Source organism: Peromyscus maniculatus, chromosome 6 (genome assembly GCF_049852395.1).
Source record: "Peromyscus maniculatus bairdii isolate BWxNUB_F1_BW_parent chromosome 6, HU_Pman_BW_mat_3.1, whole genome shotgun sequence".
In the NCBI taxonomy this organism is placed as follows: Eukaryota; Metazoa; Chordata; class Mammalia; order Rodentia; family Cricetidae; genus Peromyscus; species Peromyscus maniculatus.
In genome coordinates, this window is record NC_134857.1 from 47,294,776 (window position 1) to 47,313,794 (window position 19,019).

At 44.4% G+C, this 19,019-nt stretch overlaps 1 long non-coding RNA gene across 1 annotated transcript; it reads right to left on the minus strand.

The window, feature by feature from the left end:
- Positions 1 to 1,204: 1,204 nt before the first annotated feature.
- LOC143273856 (uncharacterized) lies at positions 1,205 to 10,171 on the minus strand. The gene is made up of 2 exons (XR_013052089.1): positions 10,057 to 10,171; positions 1,205 to 1,435 (listed from the first exon to the last, which is right to left on the minus strand). It is a non-coding gene; the product is annotated as an uncharacterized LOC143273856 (long non-coding RNA).
- Positions 10,172 to 19,019: the final 8,848 nt, after the last annotated feature.

Here is a 19,019-nt window from a genome sequence, read left to right on the forward strand (position 1 = left end):
TTAGACCCTGTCATCTGTGGGCTGTGAGATCTTAGGAAAGTTACTTGAATCTCTAGTCTTTATTTCTCCATCTGCTTTGATGATGCAATCCAGAGCTGGCACTGGGATTCAGTCATATCTAGTGTCTTTCCTTGTCTAGTGACAAGGAAAGTCCATAGGGGTTTGGAGACTCTTCCTTCTGGAGGAGCTGCAGCAGACAGGGCCAGTGGGTTCATCAAGCAGCAAAGTATCCAGGATAGATGAAGGACAGTTTTGAAAACATTGGGAGCTGACATTGGCCCTACTCCCAGTGACAGGGCCCTCACAGACAAGTAAAGCAGGAGAGGAAGAAGTCTTTGCCACCAGGCTTTGCATAGAGAGAGCAGTTTGCCAGAGCAAGATGGCTGATCAAGAAGAGCAATGGTGCCAATGGCGCCAGACACCTAGACATTTATTTGTTGAAGGTTTTTTTTTTTTTTTTCTACACCAGAGTCTCCCTAAAAATTCAGGCTAGGAGGCATCTTACTATAAGTTCTATGTGATAAATGGGGAAACATGAGAGTTTGTTGTTCCCTTTTTTAATTGAAAACAAATTATACAAAATATTCTGATTACAGTTTCCCCTTCCTCAACTCCTCCCAGATTCTCTCTACCTCCCCATTCTTCCAACTCCATGTCTTCTTTCTCTCTTTTAGTAAAATATGCAAATTAAAAAGAGAGAATAAAACAAAATGAACAAACAAAAAAGAAAAAGAAGTAAAGAAAGAGCATGATAAACATACACACACACATGCATGTGCATACACACACACACACACACACACACACACCATAAAAACACAAAATCAGAAACCATAATATGCAAGCAAACAATCAACAAGTAAGGTAAAAAAAAAAATACCCAAACAAAGCAATTTGAGACACACACACACACACACACACACACACACACACACACACACACACACGCCTGCCTCCAGAAATACCTTTGAGTTTATGTTGACCACTTACTGCTGGTTACAGAGCTTGCCCTTAAGTGTGGTTTGGATGCCCACCTTGGAGAAACTAATTTTCCTTTGTGAGCAGATGTCAATTCAAGACAACTCTTGGTTAGGGATGGGAGCTCCTGTCGACTTCCCCATCTGAGTTCAGGGGCCTCATCTGGCTTGGACCTGTGTTGCCATAGTCTCTATGAGTTCATATATGTGTCAGACCTGTTGTGTCTGGAAACAGTTTATTGCTATCCTCCATCCCCTCTGGCTCTTAGAGTCTTTCTGTCTCTTTTTCTGCAGTTTCCTGAGCCCTAAGGGGAGGGATTTGATGGAGATATCCCATTTAGGACTGAGTCCTCCAGTGTCTCTCACTCTTGGTGCATTGTCCAGTTGTGGATCTCTGTGTTAGTTCCCATCTTCTGCAGGAGGAAGTTTCTCTGATGATAACTAAGTGAGACATTGACCTATGAGTATAGCAGAAGTCATCAGAAATCATTTTATTGCTAAGCTCCCTTACCAGAACACTTGGTTTTCCATTAGGCCCATGGCCTATCAAGGCTCAGGTTCTTGGCCACCCAAGCAGTGTCAGGCATGGGTTCCATCTCATGGAGGGGGCCTTAAGACCAATCAGATAGTGGTTGGTGACTCCCACAACTTTTGTACCACTATTGCACCAGCATATTATGCAGGCAGATCACCATTGCAGATTGAAGGATTTGTAGCTGGGTTGGTATTTACCTTTCTCCTATGGTATCATGCATAGTACCTTCCAGTATCTTGAATACTAGTCAGTAGAGGTAAATGTAGATGAACGGTCTTGTTAAATAAGAAACACAGAGCCAATGCAAAGATGAAAGCCCAAGAGGTCAGACCTAAAAACCTTACCCTTCTGCTGTGGCTATCACTCTATATAAATAAAACACTGATGGCCAGTGACCAGGCAGGAAGTATAGGCAGGACAAGGAGAGAGGAGAATTGAGGAAACAGGAAGAAGTGGGGAGACACTGCAGCCACTGCCAGGACAAGCAGCATGTAAAGACGCTGGTAAGCCACAAGCCACATGGCAAGGTATAGATTTATAGAAATGGGTTAATTTAAGATATAAGAACAGTTAGCAAGAAGCCTGCCACAGCCATACAGTTTATAAGTAATATAAGCATCTGAGTGATTATTTTATACATGGATTGTGGGACTGCGGGGCTTGGTGGAACCTGAAGAGAAGCCCTCCAGCAACAAATGGCACCTAATGGCTCGAGTTTCCACCTTAAACCTGAGAATATTTAATAACCAATTCTAAACAGAGCCAAAACCAGGTTCCTGCTTCATGTCTCATACTGGCAGCTAGACGCTGCTGCAAAAACGCAAGTTTGAACACTGGCGGGTTCCTGGCGTGTGCGTTTGACCGGCAGTATGGCAGGAATGAGGTGTCTGCCAGCAGCACATTACGCTGTGTGGTAGATTTAGTCTTTACTATATTAAAAAAAAAAAAAAAAGGTTTCTGGGCTACATGCTGCTTTGATAAAAGCGTTGACCCACTATTTCTGAGACTTGATGGCTCACAGAACTGGCAGAAAACGTACCACCACCATGTTGGGAAGCTGAAGTGGACGGAGCCAGCAGCCACGGCACCATTTCAGTCTTAGAATGATGCAGTTTAAAGCAATAGGCTCACAATAAGACTGATTCAGATAAAATAGTTTACAATGTGTGTAAAATATATGTAGACTTGAAAGAGACAAAAAAAGATAAATTAATATAAAAAAGCCATGTAAAGATGAATATTACACAGAGAATCTGGATTAAAAGAATAATTAATATTAAAAAAAGCCACATAAAGATGAATGTTACACAGAGAATCTGGATTGTGTTGTCTTTGGGATTTTTAACTGCAAAAAATCATTTGATCAAAAAAGATGTTGAATTAAACCAATATGTATATTTTAAAGGTACCTTGACTTCAAAATTTGGATGTAAGGGTATGTTGCTTTGGAAAAGAGGTTCTGCTTTTGTTTCCACAGAAAGCCAGAGGCTATGGATTTGTTCCAGATTAAGATACATCAGGTTTCACCAGCCAAGACCCCCTGAAAGGTCTCCGATGACACCATGGCCCAGATAATCTAACATCCAGAATGGTTTCAAGGCAACTGGCTCACAAAGTACAATCTCACGGACTAACCCATAAGCCTAAAATTTTCTTTGCATCCCCATAAGATACAGTGCCCCCCTCCAGCAGGAAGTAGTAAGAGATGCGACGCCCAAATTCCCAAATATACCAAGCTGGCTTTAGAGGTGGGATTGGCTCACTCCCCCTCTAAACCCAGACATATTGTTTTTTAAAAAAGAATGGTTAAGAGATTCTTGTGTCCCAAATCAGAAGAGCCCTCTGGTGTGGGACAGAGAAAAACCAATATTTTTATTTAAAACAGGTTGATTATAAATGCCATCTCTTTCTACAAAAGAAAAGGGGATATGATATAGATATATAAGATACAGAGATGATAAGATAAAAGGGTAGATTAATGAACCTACTTTTTTTTTTTTTTTTGGTTTTTCGAGACAGGGTTTCTCTGTGTAGCTTTGCGCCTTTCCTGGGACTCACTTGGTAGTCCAGGCTGGCCTCGAACTCACAGAGATCCACCTGGCTCTGCCTCCCGAGTGCTGGGATTAAAGGCGTGCGCCACCACCGCCCGGCTCTAATGAACCTACTTTTAAAGAACAACTTGTTTAAAATGTTTTACATTGGTATAGATTTTAGTTTATGTTTAAAATGTTTTACATTGGTATAAATTTTAGTTTATTGATATAAACTTGAAGTTAATTTTGTTATACTGTATATATATATTTCTATTCTTGTTTGAGGTATTATGTTTATGTAACTCATTTAAAAATGTAATGGATAATTAAGAAATAGATTAATAATTAGTCATCTATGATAATCATATTTATAGCCATGTTAGTTAAGTCTTCTAGGTATACATAGATATATTTCAGATAGATAAGAAATCTTCAAACACTTCAAAGACCTACAGAATATGGCATTTAAAATGTTTTAAAAATTTAGACGTTCTGGACAGTGAGACATGTCTGTTCCTGACAGCACTGGATTTACTTCGGAGAGGAGGATGGGCATCGAAGACACTCCATATGGAGTTTATCTTCACCTTGGCAAAGATAGCCATTCAGGCAAGAAACTGTTCTTGCCTGTACTGCTTGATCAACTAGACATACAGTACCCGTAGAAAGGTGACCACTGAACTTTGCTTGACAAGATGGTCCTTCAGGTTCCTGCTTCACAGAGGAGACTGCCAGACATTCTATAGGACACAGAGAGAAGTGACTGAGAGACGCTAGGCCTGTGGGCTGAAGACAGATGCCCCAACTTTACAAAGGAACATTAGATGACTGTCCAGGCTGCCAGCTGTCTTTGTCTACCCTGCAAGACTCCCGAAAGTTACATATATCCTTCTCCCATTTCTCAGGTAATATTATATCCTTCTGAGGTCTTTGATGTGGTTGAAGACTAGATAGTTGTAGTTTCCTCAGTTATGATAAAAAAAATAAGTTAGATATAAAACCTTAAACTCACAAATATAAGATAGATAGGACATCTTCTTTAATATTGTAACTGTAATTCTTGCTTGATAATTGTTATATGTAATTTTACTATGTTAAAGTTAAAACCTTCCTTTTAAAAAAAAAGAATAAAAGGGGAAGTCCTGTGGATATTACTCTATATAAATAAAACACTGATGGTCAGTGACCAGGCAGGAAGTATAGGCAGGACAAGGAGAGAGGAGAATTGGGGAAACAGGAAGAAGGGAGGAGACATGGCCAGCCACCACCAGGACAAGCAACATGTAAAGACGCTGGTAAGCCACAAGCCACATGGCAAAGTATAGATTTATAGAAATGGGTTAATTTAAGATATAAGAACAGTTAGCAAGAAGCCTGCCACAGCCATACAGTTTATAAGTAATATAAGCATCTGAGTGATTATTTTATATGTGGGTTGTGGGACTGTGGGGCTTGGTGGAACCTGGAGAGAAGGCCTCCAGCAACACCCTTCACTGCTGCTGTTGTCCTCTTCAGCCAAGAGAGCTACATCCTGTGTGTTTGTCCTTTTTATTGACTTTCTATTCTACCTTCTCATTGGTTGTAAACCCAACCACATGACCTCCTCGTCACTGCCTGTCTATACAGACCTCCAGGTCTTCTATGGTTGGTATTGAGATTAAAGATATGTGTTACCACTGCCTATCCTCATGTTTAATATTGTGGCTGGGGCTGGAGAGATGGCTCAGAGGTTAAGAGCACTGACTGCTCTTCCAGAGGTCCTGAGTTCAATTCCCAGCAACCACATGGTGGCTCACAACCATCTGTAATGAGATCTGGTGCCCTCTTCTGGCCTGCAGTCATACGTGCTGTATACAAAATAAATAAATAAATCTTAAAAAAAAAAATTCTTTGAAAAAAAAGGAAAAATAAAAAGGTAAAAAAAAAAAAAAAATTGTGGCTGTTCTGTCTCTGACCCCAGATAAGTTTACTAGGGTACACAATATTTTGGGGGACACAATACCACCACAGATAAAGACTCTAGTTAGGTACCAGCTTGACTTCAACATGTTCAATGAGATATGTAGATATTGTCTTCAGCAATAGGGCTTTACTGTCAGTTTATGGAAAGCAACCAATAGCCTTGGTAATAGCTTGAGTTGTTTGGGGATTTCGATGGTGCCCCCTTGGCCAACAACTCAATTAGATGTAACCCATTCCTGACACTGGAGGTTTCACATGGTAACAAGAAATGTCTAGTTAGGGCTTTATCTCCCCTGTTATTTGGTGACTCCATTTATATATCTTTCATATTTTGCTGTGGAATAATCCTTCTGTACACTGTGTGAATATATGTTGCTGTTATTGGTTTAATAAATAAGCTGACTGGCCAATATCTGAACAGGATGAAGTTAGGTGGAAAAGCCAAACTGAGAATGATGGGATGAAGATGGGCAGAGTCAGAGGAGTTGTCAGCCAGATGAGGAACGAGTTAGACACACAAAATGAGATAGAGGTAAAAGCCTCAAGCCTCAGGGTAACACATAGATTAATAGAAATGGGTTGTTGTAAGAGCTAGTTAGTAACAAGCCTGAGCTATTGGCCGAGCATTTGTAAATAATAGAAGCCTCGGTGTGTTTATTTGAGAGCAGCTGCAGGACAGGAAAACTCCACCTACAATATATGTATATATTTTAAGAAGCTTCTACTATTGTAGGTTTCCATGTAACACCTCAAATGGCTCTTGGTGTTAGCTGTCCCTTCCTGCATTCCCTCTATTGACCCCCTTTTCCTCCTTCCTGATGTTTAGTCTTCCCCTGTAATCTCCATCCCTCATCTTTCTTGAACTACATATTTTAACTCCTCTTCCTTTGGAGATCCTACCCCACCCTAATTTATTACTCTATAACTATAACATACTCTATAATCTCCGTGGTTGTACTGATAACAGCATACCTATTGAAGGCTTAAATGCTAACATCTGTTTATAAGATATTCTCTTATACATACTCGATTTTTTTACTTGCCTTTTTGGGTCTCAGTTACCTCACTGAGCATGATTTTTTTTTCTAGCTCTATCCGTTTACCTGCAAATTTCATGATTTTGTATTTTTTTTTAGCAGCTGAATAATATTCCATTGTATAAATGTATCACATTTTCATTACCCATTCATCCACTGATAGACAGCTAGGTGGTTTCCAGTTTCTGGCTATTATGAATAGAGCAGCAATGAACATAAATGGACAAGTGTCTCTTTAGCAGAATGGAGGGTCCTTTGGGTATATGCCCAAGAGTAGTATAGTAAGATCTTGAAGTATATCTATTCTCAGCTTCCTGAAGAACTGCCATACTACCTTCCATAGTGGCTGCACAAGTTTGTACTCCCATCAGCAATAGATGGGTGTTCTTACCCCATATCCTCCCCAGCATGAGCTGTCATTTGTTTTGTTGATCTTGGCCAATATTGTATAAAATGGAATCTCATATAAAATGGAAGTAGTTTTGATTTGCATTTCCCTGATGATTAAAGATGTTGGACATTTCTTTTTTTTCTCAGCCATTTGTGTTTTATCTTTTAAGAAATCTTTGTTCTGGGCTGACTCCCCAGGAGAGACCTTGCCATGGAGGAGGTGGGAATGGGGTGTGGATTGGGGAGGAAGGCTGGGGGTTGGGAGGAGGGAGGACAGGGGAATCTGTGGCTGATATATTAAATTAAATTAATTATAAAATAAAAATATTTTTTTTAAAAAAGAAGTCTTTGTTTAGTTCTGTACCTCATTTTTAAATTGGGTTATTTGTCTTCTTGATGTTCAAGGGGGTTTGTTCTTTGGCACAAGCATAGGGAATAGTTTAGTAATCTGGGATATTAACTTTCTATCAGATATGTAATTGGTAAATATCTATTCCCATTCTGTAGCCTTCTGTTCTTTCTTAATGGCTGCTCCAGCACTGTGCCTAGCTGCTGTCATGCTCCCCATCATAATGGGCATGAACTCACCCTCTGAAACTGTAAGTCCCTATTAACGCTTTCTTCTGTAAGACACTTTGGTCATGGTGTCTCTTCACAACAATGGGAAAGCAACTAAGATAGATCCATTTGAAAGATGTAAAGCCAGAGGTCATGGTTTACATCTTTGATCCCAGCACTCGGAAGGCAGAGCCAGGCAGATCTCTCTGAGTTTGAAGCCAGCCTGATCTACAGAGTAAGTTCTAGGATGCCCAGGGCTACACAGAGAAACTCTAGCTCAAAAACTCAAAATAATAACAATAATGATAATAAATAAAAATTAAAAAGGAAGAAGATGTGAAGTACCTTGTCCATGATAACCCAGCTAATAAGGGATGTTACTGGACTCAAGTCCTGTTTTGTTCCAGCGTCATCTGGTGGACCACAAAGACCTAAGCAGGTAGAAGAACAAGAAGAAGGAAACCAGCAAATACTGAAAGCTGAAGAGAAAGACAGATCTCCAAGCCAAATGTTCAGAAGTCAATGGATGCTTGAGCCAGACATGAGGAAAGAGGGGAGGGCATTAGAAAGCAGTCCCACAGCAAATGGGTGAACAGCTGCCAGTGTGTCACCATCCGGTGCCCTGAAGTTAGAAGCCAGCTGTTTATACCATAGAGAATTGCACTGGACCTTCCAGAAGGAAACTACCCACAGATCTCTGAAAGTCAAAGGCGTCGATCCTATAATATTAGGAAATCCATCTGTGCCGGCTAGTTTATGTCAACTTAACACAAGCTAGAGTCATCAGAGAGCAGGGAGCCTCAATTGACAAAACGCTAAGATCAGGCTGCTAGCAAACCTGTAGGGATTTTCTAGGTTAGTGATTGATGAAGGTATGTGTAGACTATTGTGGGTGGTGCCATCTCTGGGAAGGTGGTCCTGGGTTCTATGAGAAAGCAAGCTGAGCAAACCATAAGGAGCAAGCCAGTAAGCAGCACTCCTTCGTGGCCTCTTTGGGATCCTGCCGCCAGGTTCCCACCCTGTTTGAGTTCCTACACTCACTGCTTTTGATGAATTCCTATATGGAACTGTGAGTGAAATAAACCCTTTCCTCCCCGAGTTGCTTTTGGTCATGGTGTTTTGTCACAGCAATAGTAACCCTAAGACACTATCCAAATCACTCCTTGTGGCTTTAGCCACTGGGGATCTCAGGGTGTATGTCCTGATCATCTATTTCTTGAATAATTATTCACTATATTTTAAGGGTTTGCAAAGCCACATATAGAAATGTGTCAATGTTAGATGGCCAGAAGTGGTGCTCATTCCAGACTATGAGCAAGATCCAAAGAGACAAGAAAAGGCAAGCGCATGTATTGGCCTCATTCTTGACTGCAGCTTTCTCTTTTTCCCCTCCAGATTTATGTTTATATGGTGTGCGTGTGTGTGTGTGTGTGTGTGTGTGTGTGTGTGTGTGTGTGTGTGTGTGTCTGTCTGTCTGTCTGTCTGTCTGTCTGTCTATGAAGGCCAGAAGAGGATGTCCAATCTTCTGAAGCAGAAGTTGCAGAAGGTTGTAAGCCCCTCGATGTGGGCACCGGAAGCCACACTCAGGTCCTCTGGAAGAGGGGCCAGCACTGAAGCTTTTCTCCTGCCCTGCATGAGCTGGGTCTCATGTTTTATTTATATAATTTGTGTATCATGTGATAACAGTGTCGTTCCACTTTGGAAGTTAAGGTAATGAACACTCCAGGAGACAAAGTAACCTGACAAAAGCTGCACAACTAACAATCAATAATAATAGTAACCAAGGGTCTGAATGTGACTCCAGGGTATTTTCCAATAGGCCACAATATACAGCCTACAGAATTCAAGTAGATATAAAAAAAAAAAAGGACACAAATAAATATAGCCTAATTGACAATAAAATTCTTGGCACTACTTTTCTTTTTTTTTTTCTTTTCTTTTCTTTCTTTTTCTTTTTTTTTTTTTAACTAATCTAAGTTTATAAACTGTGTGAGTTTCAATTTACCAAGTGCAGAACTTAAAATCATTTAAGCACCTCAGGATTCATAGGGTTCCAGGAACAATAGCGGCTCAGAGATGTCCCCACAGCGCCACAAGCAAGGCTAACTCTGTGTGGTCCTTCATTTTTCATCCAAGTACCTCACACAGGCCTGAAGGTGAGGAGGAGATGTGCCGGCCAACCTGCCTGATTTCCCCAGCTCTGCAGAGTCCGTGCGCCACACGGTTTGCTACATCCACGCCCCTTTGCTTTCTTGGGCAATTGCAGCTTGGACAAGTGAGCGAGAACCCCCGCCCTTGACAGGAACAGTATAAACGAAGGCAGGGCCTCAGGTGCTGTGCTGGCCTCAGACTCCTCTGCAGAAGGAAGTGCTCCCACCTGCTCTGTGCCCTGATGCTGCAGGTGAGTCACCACGCTGCTGCCAGCCAGGCAAGTATTTTAAGAAACACGAAGTGTGAGTAGGAGCCAGCAGAGAAGGATGAGGGCTGGAGGGCTGCCATCAGCGCTGAGGGTGTCTTGTTGTCATGGTGCTAGGCAAATCACTTCCATTTAGAGTCCCACTCACCAGCTGTTTCACTGGAGCTTTTGCATGGGGAGCTGGTAGCCACCCCGGCACAAACGTGGGCCACGGCTGTGCACTCACGCACACCTGTAGCAGACACCCACTCCGGAGGCCTCCCATCGATTGTCTGACGCATGACCCCTGCTGCTGTCTTCCCTCCTGTGACGTCACCGGAAGCTTTGGAATGGAGTCAGCCACAGCAGGGGCCCAACCCAACCTCTGCTCCCCACTCTGGCAGTGGGCTCTGGAATGCCCCTGTGGCCTATTTCTGAAACACTGTTTCAAGGCTCAGGCTCTCAACCTTCTTAATACTACAACCTCTTCCTTGACAGATTTCCTCCTGTCGTGGCGACCAACCCCCACTCCCCCTACCCTCCGCCGCCATAAAATTATTTTCGTTGCTACTTTATACTTTTGTTACTGTTGTGAATCGTAATGGAAATATCTGATATGCGGATGGTCCCAGGCAACCCCTGTGAAAAGGGTTGTTTGACCACAAAGGGGTGGCGACCCACAGGTTGAGAACCACTGACTTAGGCCATTGTGCAGGTAGGTTGCTTCCGGTTCTGCCGGAAGCACGGGTTGAGGGTGGAATGAGGGTGTCGCCCAAAGGTGACCCTGGCACTCCTTGTGGGGCTGCGTTCCGTAGCATGGCACGCTTAGGATGGTAACAACCCCCCAGGCCTGTCTGGGCCTCCATACCGAAACTGCCTTGAGGGGAAGGGCCGGGCCCTGACCTGAGGCTGCACGCCTGTGGGAGTGTTTGCTTCTGCCCATCCTTCATAGGTGAAAGGTTCCTCAGGAGCCTTGAGGATAAACTGGGATCCCCGCTCATTCTTCACACAGCCTGCTCCTGCTTGACCCTTCACCGACCCTTGCTGGGAGTCTCCGCGGACTCTGGGATGAAGGAGAGTGGTCTGCTATCTGTCAGCCATTCCTTAACACTTAAGTAAACCAAGCCTCATCTTGATGGAAAAACAAGCAAGCACCATAGCCGGGCCCCACAGTCCTCTCCCCCCAGATGATGACTTACACGTTTGGAGCAGGTGGGTTTCGTTAAGGGCTCAAATGATTCGGCTCCAAGAGGCCCTCGCACTCATTTTCAAAAGCAACGGGGCAGACACAAGCTGTCAAGCGTGTGGGATTCATCCAGTGAGACCGGCAATTCCTTTCTAAAAGCGGTGTGTGTGAGGGGCTGGATTGTGCCTCCCCTCCAATCCCATTTACGCACTGAAGCCCAACTTCTGGCACCTCAGAACGGGACTGTATCTGGAGACAGGGACTTTAAGGGGGGCAGTTAAGTTACTAATGAGAGATCATGAGAACAGGTCTGAATCCAAACATGGCTGGCGTCTTTCCAAGAAGAAGAAGAGGTAACAACAAAGGAAGAGGATGTGAGCCGAGGAGAGAACGTTGAAGAAAAACCAAACAAAACTGACCCTGCCAACTGCTTGGTCTTGACCTCTGCTCCCAGAGCTGCAGGATGAGACGTTTCTCTTGTTCGGCCCCTCCGTGTGTGGTGATGTGGTTGCGGCAGCCATTGTAAACTAGCACACACTAGGAACCGCACATCAGTCAACACCTCCTCAGAAGGCAGAAGTTGTGTCGGTACAGTGCACACACCAGGCGGGCTTGTGAACCCTGAGTCATGAGCCCCAGACCAAGAGTCCTAGAAGCAGAGTAACACACACACACACACACACACACACACACACACACACACACACACACACACACACACTGGGCATGGCTCCTAGGATTGGGCAGAACTCGGAGACCAGGACCTTCCCCACAGCCATACAACTCTGGAGACTTTAGACCGAGGGTTACTATTGTGATTTTAACAAACACACACCTTGTTCTTGTCTGCCAGGAAGTATTCTGAGGTGGCACGTGTCCTTCCCCATAGCGCTGTGATTTGGGGAGTGGAGGAAGCTCTGACAGCGTCAAGTTCAGAGTGGATCTGTATTTTGACATGAGCACGGCCTGCTAAGGACACCAAGGCCAGTTGGTCTGTGGTAAATTAGCAAAGCCGTTCCCCCACAAAGGTCAGGCTCAAGAGCGACAACAAAGCTTTCCTTAAGAGTCTGAATGAGGGCTTATGAATGACTGATCAGTGTGAGCAAAGACTAGCAACTGCGGCTTCCTCCTCCTGGATGGTTATAGCCTGAGACTGTCCACCCACAGAGACCTCCTACTGAAGCTAGCTAACGGCTCCCCTTTGCTGCACCTGACAGACACATTGAGGTCTCAGGTTGTAGCTGTTAGAGAACCCCACATGGTCCCAGCTCCATTGTATGTGTGTCTTTGCGTCTGTCCTTTCTTCATTTCCTTGTGACCCAGCCAGGGTTCCAGGACCCAAACCACACAGGTCGTGGTGGTGATACATGTGCTGAAAAATCCACAGTCCCTAATTCAAACCCCGGGGGCCAGTCAGGATGCCAGAATTTGGGGGTCTGAAAAAAGTCATAGAATGTGCATATCACAAGCTCCGTGGCATCCTGTAGTATCGGCAGCCACACCCTCTCTGTGTTCAAACAGATGACTAGTTCTCTAAATGTATGTGTTGAATAAATAGAATATTGGAAGCCTGTGTCGATTCAAGATTGGCTTTTGTGTCAGATATGCTTATTTCAGGCCAGATTTTGCTGCCAGATAAGTTATAAATACACTTTTTGGTACTCAGAGCTCTTGGGGTTTTGAAACTGTGAAGTTGCCTCATCATCTTGGAGACGAAAAAGCTGAGAGGAAATGCTTGCCACATTTGTCGACCCACAGGAGATGGGGCTAAGCTCCTGCTCCACAGTGGGGCTCTGGAGTCCATGCACACATGCTGTGATGGCTGTTCTTGGTTGTCAGCTTCTAGTCTGGACCTTTGAGGCAGGAAGACACACACGTTTGATTTGGTTCTTGAGGCCTGAAGACACACACCTTTAATCCAAATCCTGAGGTGGAAAGACATACCTTTCATTTGGGCCATCTCTTCTGCCTCTGCCTTTACAATTAGACCACGCCAACTCAGAGGTCTATATAAGGACATAGAAGAAGGAAGCTTCTGCTCTTTACCTCCTTGCCCTCGCCTTACCAGAACATCCATTCCTTCACTAGCATCGGAGCCTCCTTCTTTGGGACTCAAGCACATACAAAGACCAGCTGAGACATCCAGCCTTGTGAGACTGAGAAACCTCTAGATTCTTGGACTTTGCATTCACAGATAGCCATTGCTGGATTAGCTGGACTGCAGCCTGTAAGTCATTCCAATACATCCCCTTTACATATACATATAGAGAGATTCATTCCATAATTTCTGTGGCTCTAGAGAACTTAGACTAGTACACATGCTTCTGTTGGGATGTGTCTGTGCTGCCCGCCTCACTGGGCCTGGCTCATCAGTAGAATGCAGATCACAGCAAGCTTGCGGCCCTCCATGAGGATCTAACGCAGTATAGATGATTTCTGGTATAGACTGAATTGTGTCCTATAAAATTCATACATTGAAGCCCTAGTCTCAGTACCTCAAAATATAACCTTATATAGAAAGAGAGTCGTGGCAGACAATGAGTCAAAATGAGGTCACTGGAGTAGGCTCTGATCCAGTGTGAGTGGCATCCTTAATAACAAGAACTTTGGACGTAGAGAAAGATGCACACATGGGAAAAGAGAGATTAAATCAATGCTTCTACAAGGTAAGGAATGGCAGCGATGGCTAGAAAACCATCCAAGAGGGGCACAGGACAAAGCCTTCCCTCCTACCTCAGAAGGAAATGACCCTGCCAATGCTTTGATTTGGGACTCCAGAGCTGCGAGACGATAAACATCTGCTCTCTAAGACAAGCTCGTTGTGGAACTTTGTAACAACAGTGTTAGCTGATCAGAACACAGTCCTTACTCAGGATGAAATTCTCCAATCAGTGAGTGGGAACCCACCATCTCTAGTGTCGGCAAGACATTTGATTGTTTGTCTGTCTATTGTGACAGAGGTGGCGCCCAGGGTTTGGTACATACTAGACAAATGCTTTACCACTGAGCTAACCTCTTGCTGTTCAGTTATGTCACTAAAAAATACTGAACTCGATGACGTTTAAGACCTCTCCCTAGTCTTATCTATGCTCATGGCAGCTCAACTCAGCTCCACGGGGACGGATGACCTGGCCCTTCCAACCCTTCTTTGCTGTCATTTTAAAGATAAGCTAGTGTGAAGGTGATCTTAAAAAACAGCTTCTTTTCCTGTGCTGTGAGTTATGTTCCTAGACATTAAAATGAAATCGATTTAAAATGTGGCTCTCTTCACCTGCCCTTTATTGAGGCAGCTCCTATTGTGAACTCTCTTGAGTTGTCTCTGTTTGCGTCCTCAGATCTATGGAGTTAAACCCACACCATGTGTTTGGGTTACAAATTCTGCAGAAGGACACAGAAAGCTAAGCTGGAGGTCATTTTCTGTGACTTAAAATTATGTCACCAGGGCCCTATGTAGGCCTGGGGAGTTTGGGCTCTTCATGTGGAATATGATCCCTCAATACCATTTCACTGAGCAGATAAAAAAAATCTGGTCTAAGAAGGCTTAAAAGCTGTTGGTTTTATTGTCCATAAGTCAAGGTGTGATTAGGTCCTGTCCAGAGAAAGAAGTCAAAATACTGAAAAGTTTGTCCCGGGCCTTAGTGGCAGGCAGGAGTCCCTGTCTCAGAGCTGGTTTGGGACTTTGAGCCTCTGCCCTCACACTTTGACCACACCAGAAGTGAGTTGCTCTGTGGGTGGGCATGCCCCGAAATCCCCATCTGTGGAACCTTAAAGGCTGGGTGTGTTCAAAGGACAGGCTCCACTTTTCTTCCAGCCCCCCACCCCCATCTGTGGCTGGCCATGTGGCGATACTCTCAGGCCTCTCTGGCTCCCTGTCAGCCTGCCCCTTTGCTCTGGAATTTGCTCCCAGCTCCATTTCTGGAAGCATTTCTCCACTGAACCCAGGGCTGCCAACCTCACTGCGGCCCCAGCACCATCAGCTAACACTTGTTTAAGGTTTCACTCTCGCTCCTGTGCCATGCTGCTCTCCCACAGTTTTAGAAGTGTGCTTCCCAACGGAGGTCTGTTGAGTATAAACGTCTGAAGGGCGGAAGGTGTCACTTAAGGAATCTCATTGTTGATGACTCTTTCCGTTGACAACATGGTATACGCATAAACCAAGGGAAATGTCTACATGGATTGAGCTGTTAGGGAGTAGAGGCCACATTTCGTTCCCTTTTGAATTCTCCGTGCTTAGCCCCACGCTTGGCACAGGGCAGTACTTAATAAAATTATTTGTTGAATGAATGAACATTAGTTTTCTTCTTTCTCCAGAGAGGTACTCTGTCCAATGTGAGGCCAAAGTATCATGGTCACACACAAGGCTAGAGGACACATAAGTTTCCTAATAGCCCTCATAAGCTATGTCCAAGGAAAAGTCCCTGAGGTGTGGAGGACACAAACTCTGGGTCCTCTTGAACCATTGCCTGAGAGCCCAGGGTCTTTACCCTCTCTGTGTTCTCCACAGCAACACAGGTGTCTGCCCTGCCTACCCCAGTGGATGGTTTCAAGATGGAGAGAAGTCAACAATAGAGGATGTAGCTTAGTGGTAGGGAGCTTACCTAACACGCTTGAGGTCCTGAGTTTGCCTCTCAGCACTGCAAATAATCTTTAAAAGGAGAAAACACTACAAGCAAAGATTTCAGAGACCATGCTGAACCAATTACTTTTATTATTACTGCTGTGCCATGTAATTTTGGAGTTGAGATGTTCATAAGTCATATTGACTACCCCAATATCTCTTCTTCTAGATGAACTCAAAGACCAAAGCCAAGTTTACTTCCTACTACAGCTGAAGAAATATCCACCCCGGTAAAGTTCTGGCCTCTTTGGAACGTAACCATCTGCTTGCTTAGTAAACATATTCCATGCCATGGGTAATGGGTAAAACGTTAAGTCACAGGTTGAAGAATGGTTGTTTCAAGACATGGTTCTTGTGCCTAAATTGTGCTTAGAAATAAGAGAGTTTTCTTATTCAGGGGACAGTGCTTCTTACCAGTATCCATAAACCAGTCAAAGAAAGCTCAGACCCCAGAACAGGCCTAGAGAGTGAGAGGATGTGCTGGGGGCAGCCTGCCAGTGACCAGCAGAGCTCAGACTTCCTCCATTCTGAGACATTCCTCCCAACTGAGACATCAGCAAGTGATGCTTTGCTTTCCCGCATCCTGGTGCAGATGCTGTTGCTAAGGTAACTGGGTGAGCAGAAACAGAAGCAGCCCATGGGATCCTGCTCTCTCTACCTACATGTCCAGACAGTTTTCCATCGGAGCTAGAAAGCCGTATTCAGACTTATTGACAGGACTAAGCAGTGTTCTAGGGCCTAAAGAGAAAAGTCTGGCCTGTGGGGCAACCCATATGCCCTGGAGTACACTCTTCCTGGGTAGGTTTCTAGACGAGGTGATGAAGAGGAAGGAAGCAGAAAATGAGCAACTGAAATTATACAAGGATGTCAGTTGTCAGTGTGTGCTGTGGCTGAGATTGCCTAAGGCCCAGGTTCTAGCTACAAGTCCTTGGCACATCATAGAATGAGAGGGGGTAGCGTCTGCCTTTCTTGATGTCCCCAAGATGGGTCCCTCTAAGATTTCAGCAAAGCCTTTCTCTGGGAGCTATATGATACTGTAAATCTGACTTCCTCTTGCTCCTGGGATACATTAGCTAGTGAGGGCATCACCGGCACCTTCTTCACCCCCTGTTCTTGGCCTTTCCTTAGAAGATCCAGAGCACTGGACTCAAAGGAGAAGGAAAGGTTGCACTTAGTGATCCAGTCTCTCTACATTGACGATCCAGAAGAGAGGGCAGGTCATGGAGAGGGGATGAAATTCAGTGTGGGCTACAGAAAGGGAAGAGAGGGGCCAGCAAGATTACTCAGTGGGTGATGCATGGGGGCCAAACCTGACACAACCTGACTTCAGCCCTTGGAACCCATGTGGTTAGAAGAGAGACCCAACTACTGCAAAAGTTGTCCTCCGACCTCCAAGCATGCACCATGGCATGGCATGCACACACACACACACACACACACACACACACACACACACACACACACACACACAAATAACCATTTAAAGACAGGGGATGGACAACAGACAGGTACAATGTCTGCATTCCTGACTGTCATTGTCCCCTAGAAGGAAAAAGAGTCTCCACATCTACATTTCCTGTGTGGACTCCCTGGATCAGGATCTGGATTAGTTACTTTTGTAACTCTGCAACAAAATGCCTGATAAAATGAGTGAATTAAGAAACAAAGGGTTTCCTTTGACCTACAATGGTGCCTTGCCTGCAAGACATGCTAGGCCAATGGTGGCACAAAGCTTGTGGAGGTAACCAACCAAGATCTGATCTGACTTAAGGCTCACTCCACAGATGGAACCCATACCTGATGCTGCTTGGGTGACCAAGAACCTGATACTACATAGTCCAAGGACCTAAGGTAAAACCAAATACTACTGTACTGGCTAGTTTTGTGTGTCAACTTGACACAAGCTAGAGTCATCAGAAAAGAAGGAGCCTTAGTAGAAGAAATGTCTTCATGAGATCCAGCTGTAAGGTGTTTTCTCAATTAGTGATTGATGGGGAGGGCCCAGCCCATGATGAGTGTTTCCATCCCATCCCTAGGCAAGTGGTCCTGGGTTCTATAAGAAAACAGGCTGAGCAAGCCATGGGGAGCAAGCCAGTAAGCAGCAACCTCCATGGCCTCTACATCAGCTCCTGCCTCCAGGTTCCTGCCCTGTTTGAGTTCCTGTCCTGACTTCCTTTGATGATGAACAGCAATATGGAAGTGTAAGCCAAATAAACCCTTTCCTCCCTAACTTGCTTTTTGGTCATGATGTTTTGTTGCACCAATAGAAACCCTAACTAAGACAACTACTGGTCTAAAATTAATTAATTAATTGAAAAGACTGATAACATGGCTCCTAATGACATCCTGCTCTACTCATAGAGCAGTGCTTTGCTCAGCCACCATCAGAGAAACTTCCTCCTGCAGCAGATGGGAATGAATACAGAAACCCACAGCGAGGCATTATGCAGAAAGTGAGAGACCTTGGAATGCCATGGTGGTTTGAATAAGAATGGCCCCCATAGGCTCCTGTATTTGAATGCTTAGTCATCAGCGAGTGGCACTGCTTGAGAAGGTCTACAAGATGTGTCACTGAGAGTGGGCTTTGAGGATTCAAAAGCCCAAGCCAAGCCCAGTATCCCTCTCTTCCTGCTGCCTGCAGATCCAGATGTAGAACTCTCAGCAGCTCCTCCAGTACCATATCTGCCTGCATAACACCACGCTCCTTGCCATGATGATAATGAGCTAAACATCTGAAACTGTAAACAAGCCACAATTAAATGCTTTATTTTATAAGGGTTGCTGTAGTCATGGTGTCTCTTCACAGCAGATAGGGCATTTACTAAGACACTGATTAAATACTAATGGGATGTCTCCACAAAATCTCTCCCTTCAGAGCTCAGGGAACCCTGTAGAAGAAGTGGCAGAAAGAGTGTAAGAGCCAGAGGGGATGGAGGACACCAAGAAGACAAGGCCCCTATATCAACACGAGCAAAGCTCACATGAACTCACCGAGACTGAAGCAGCATGCACAGGACCTGCAGGGGTCTGCACCAGGCTGCACCAGGTCCTCGGTGTATGTAATATGGCTTCCAGTTTAGTGTTTTTATGAGATTCTTGAATGTGTGAATGAGTGGGTCTCTGATTCTTATGCCTTCTCTTGGGATTCCTTTACTTCTCTTGGTTTGTCTGGTCCAACTTCCATATGATGGTTTTTGTTTTATCTTATTATATTTTATCTTGTTATATTTCATTATTATCCCATAGAAGGCTGTTTGTTTTCTAATGAGAGAAATAAAGGGGGTGGATATGGGTGTGAGGAGAGGTGGAGAGGAACTGGGAGGAATAG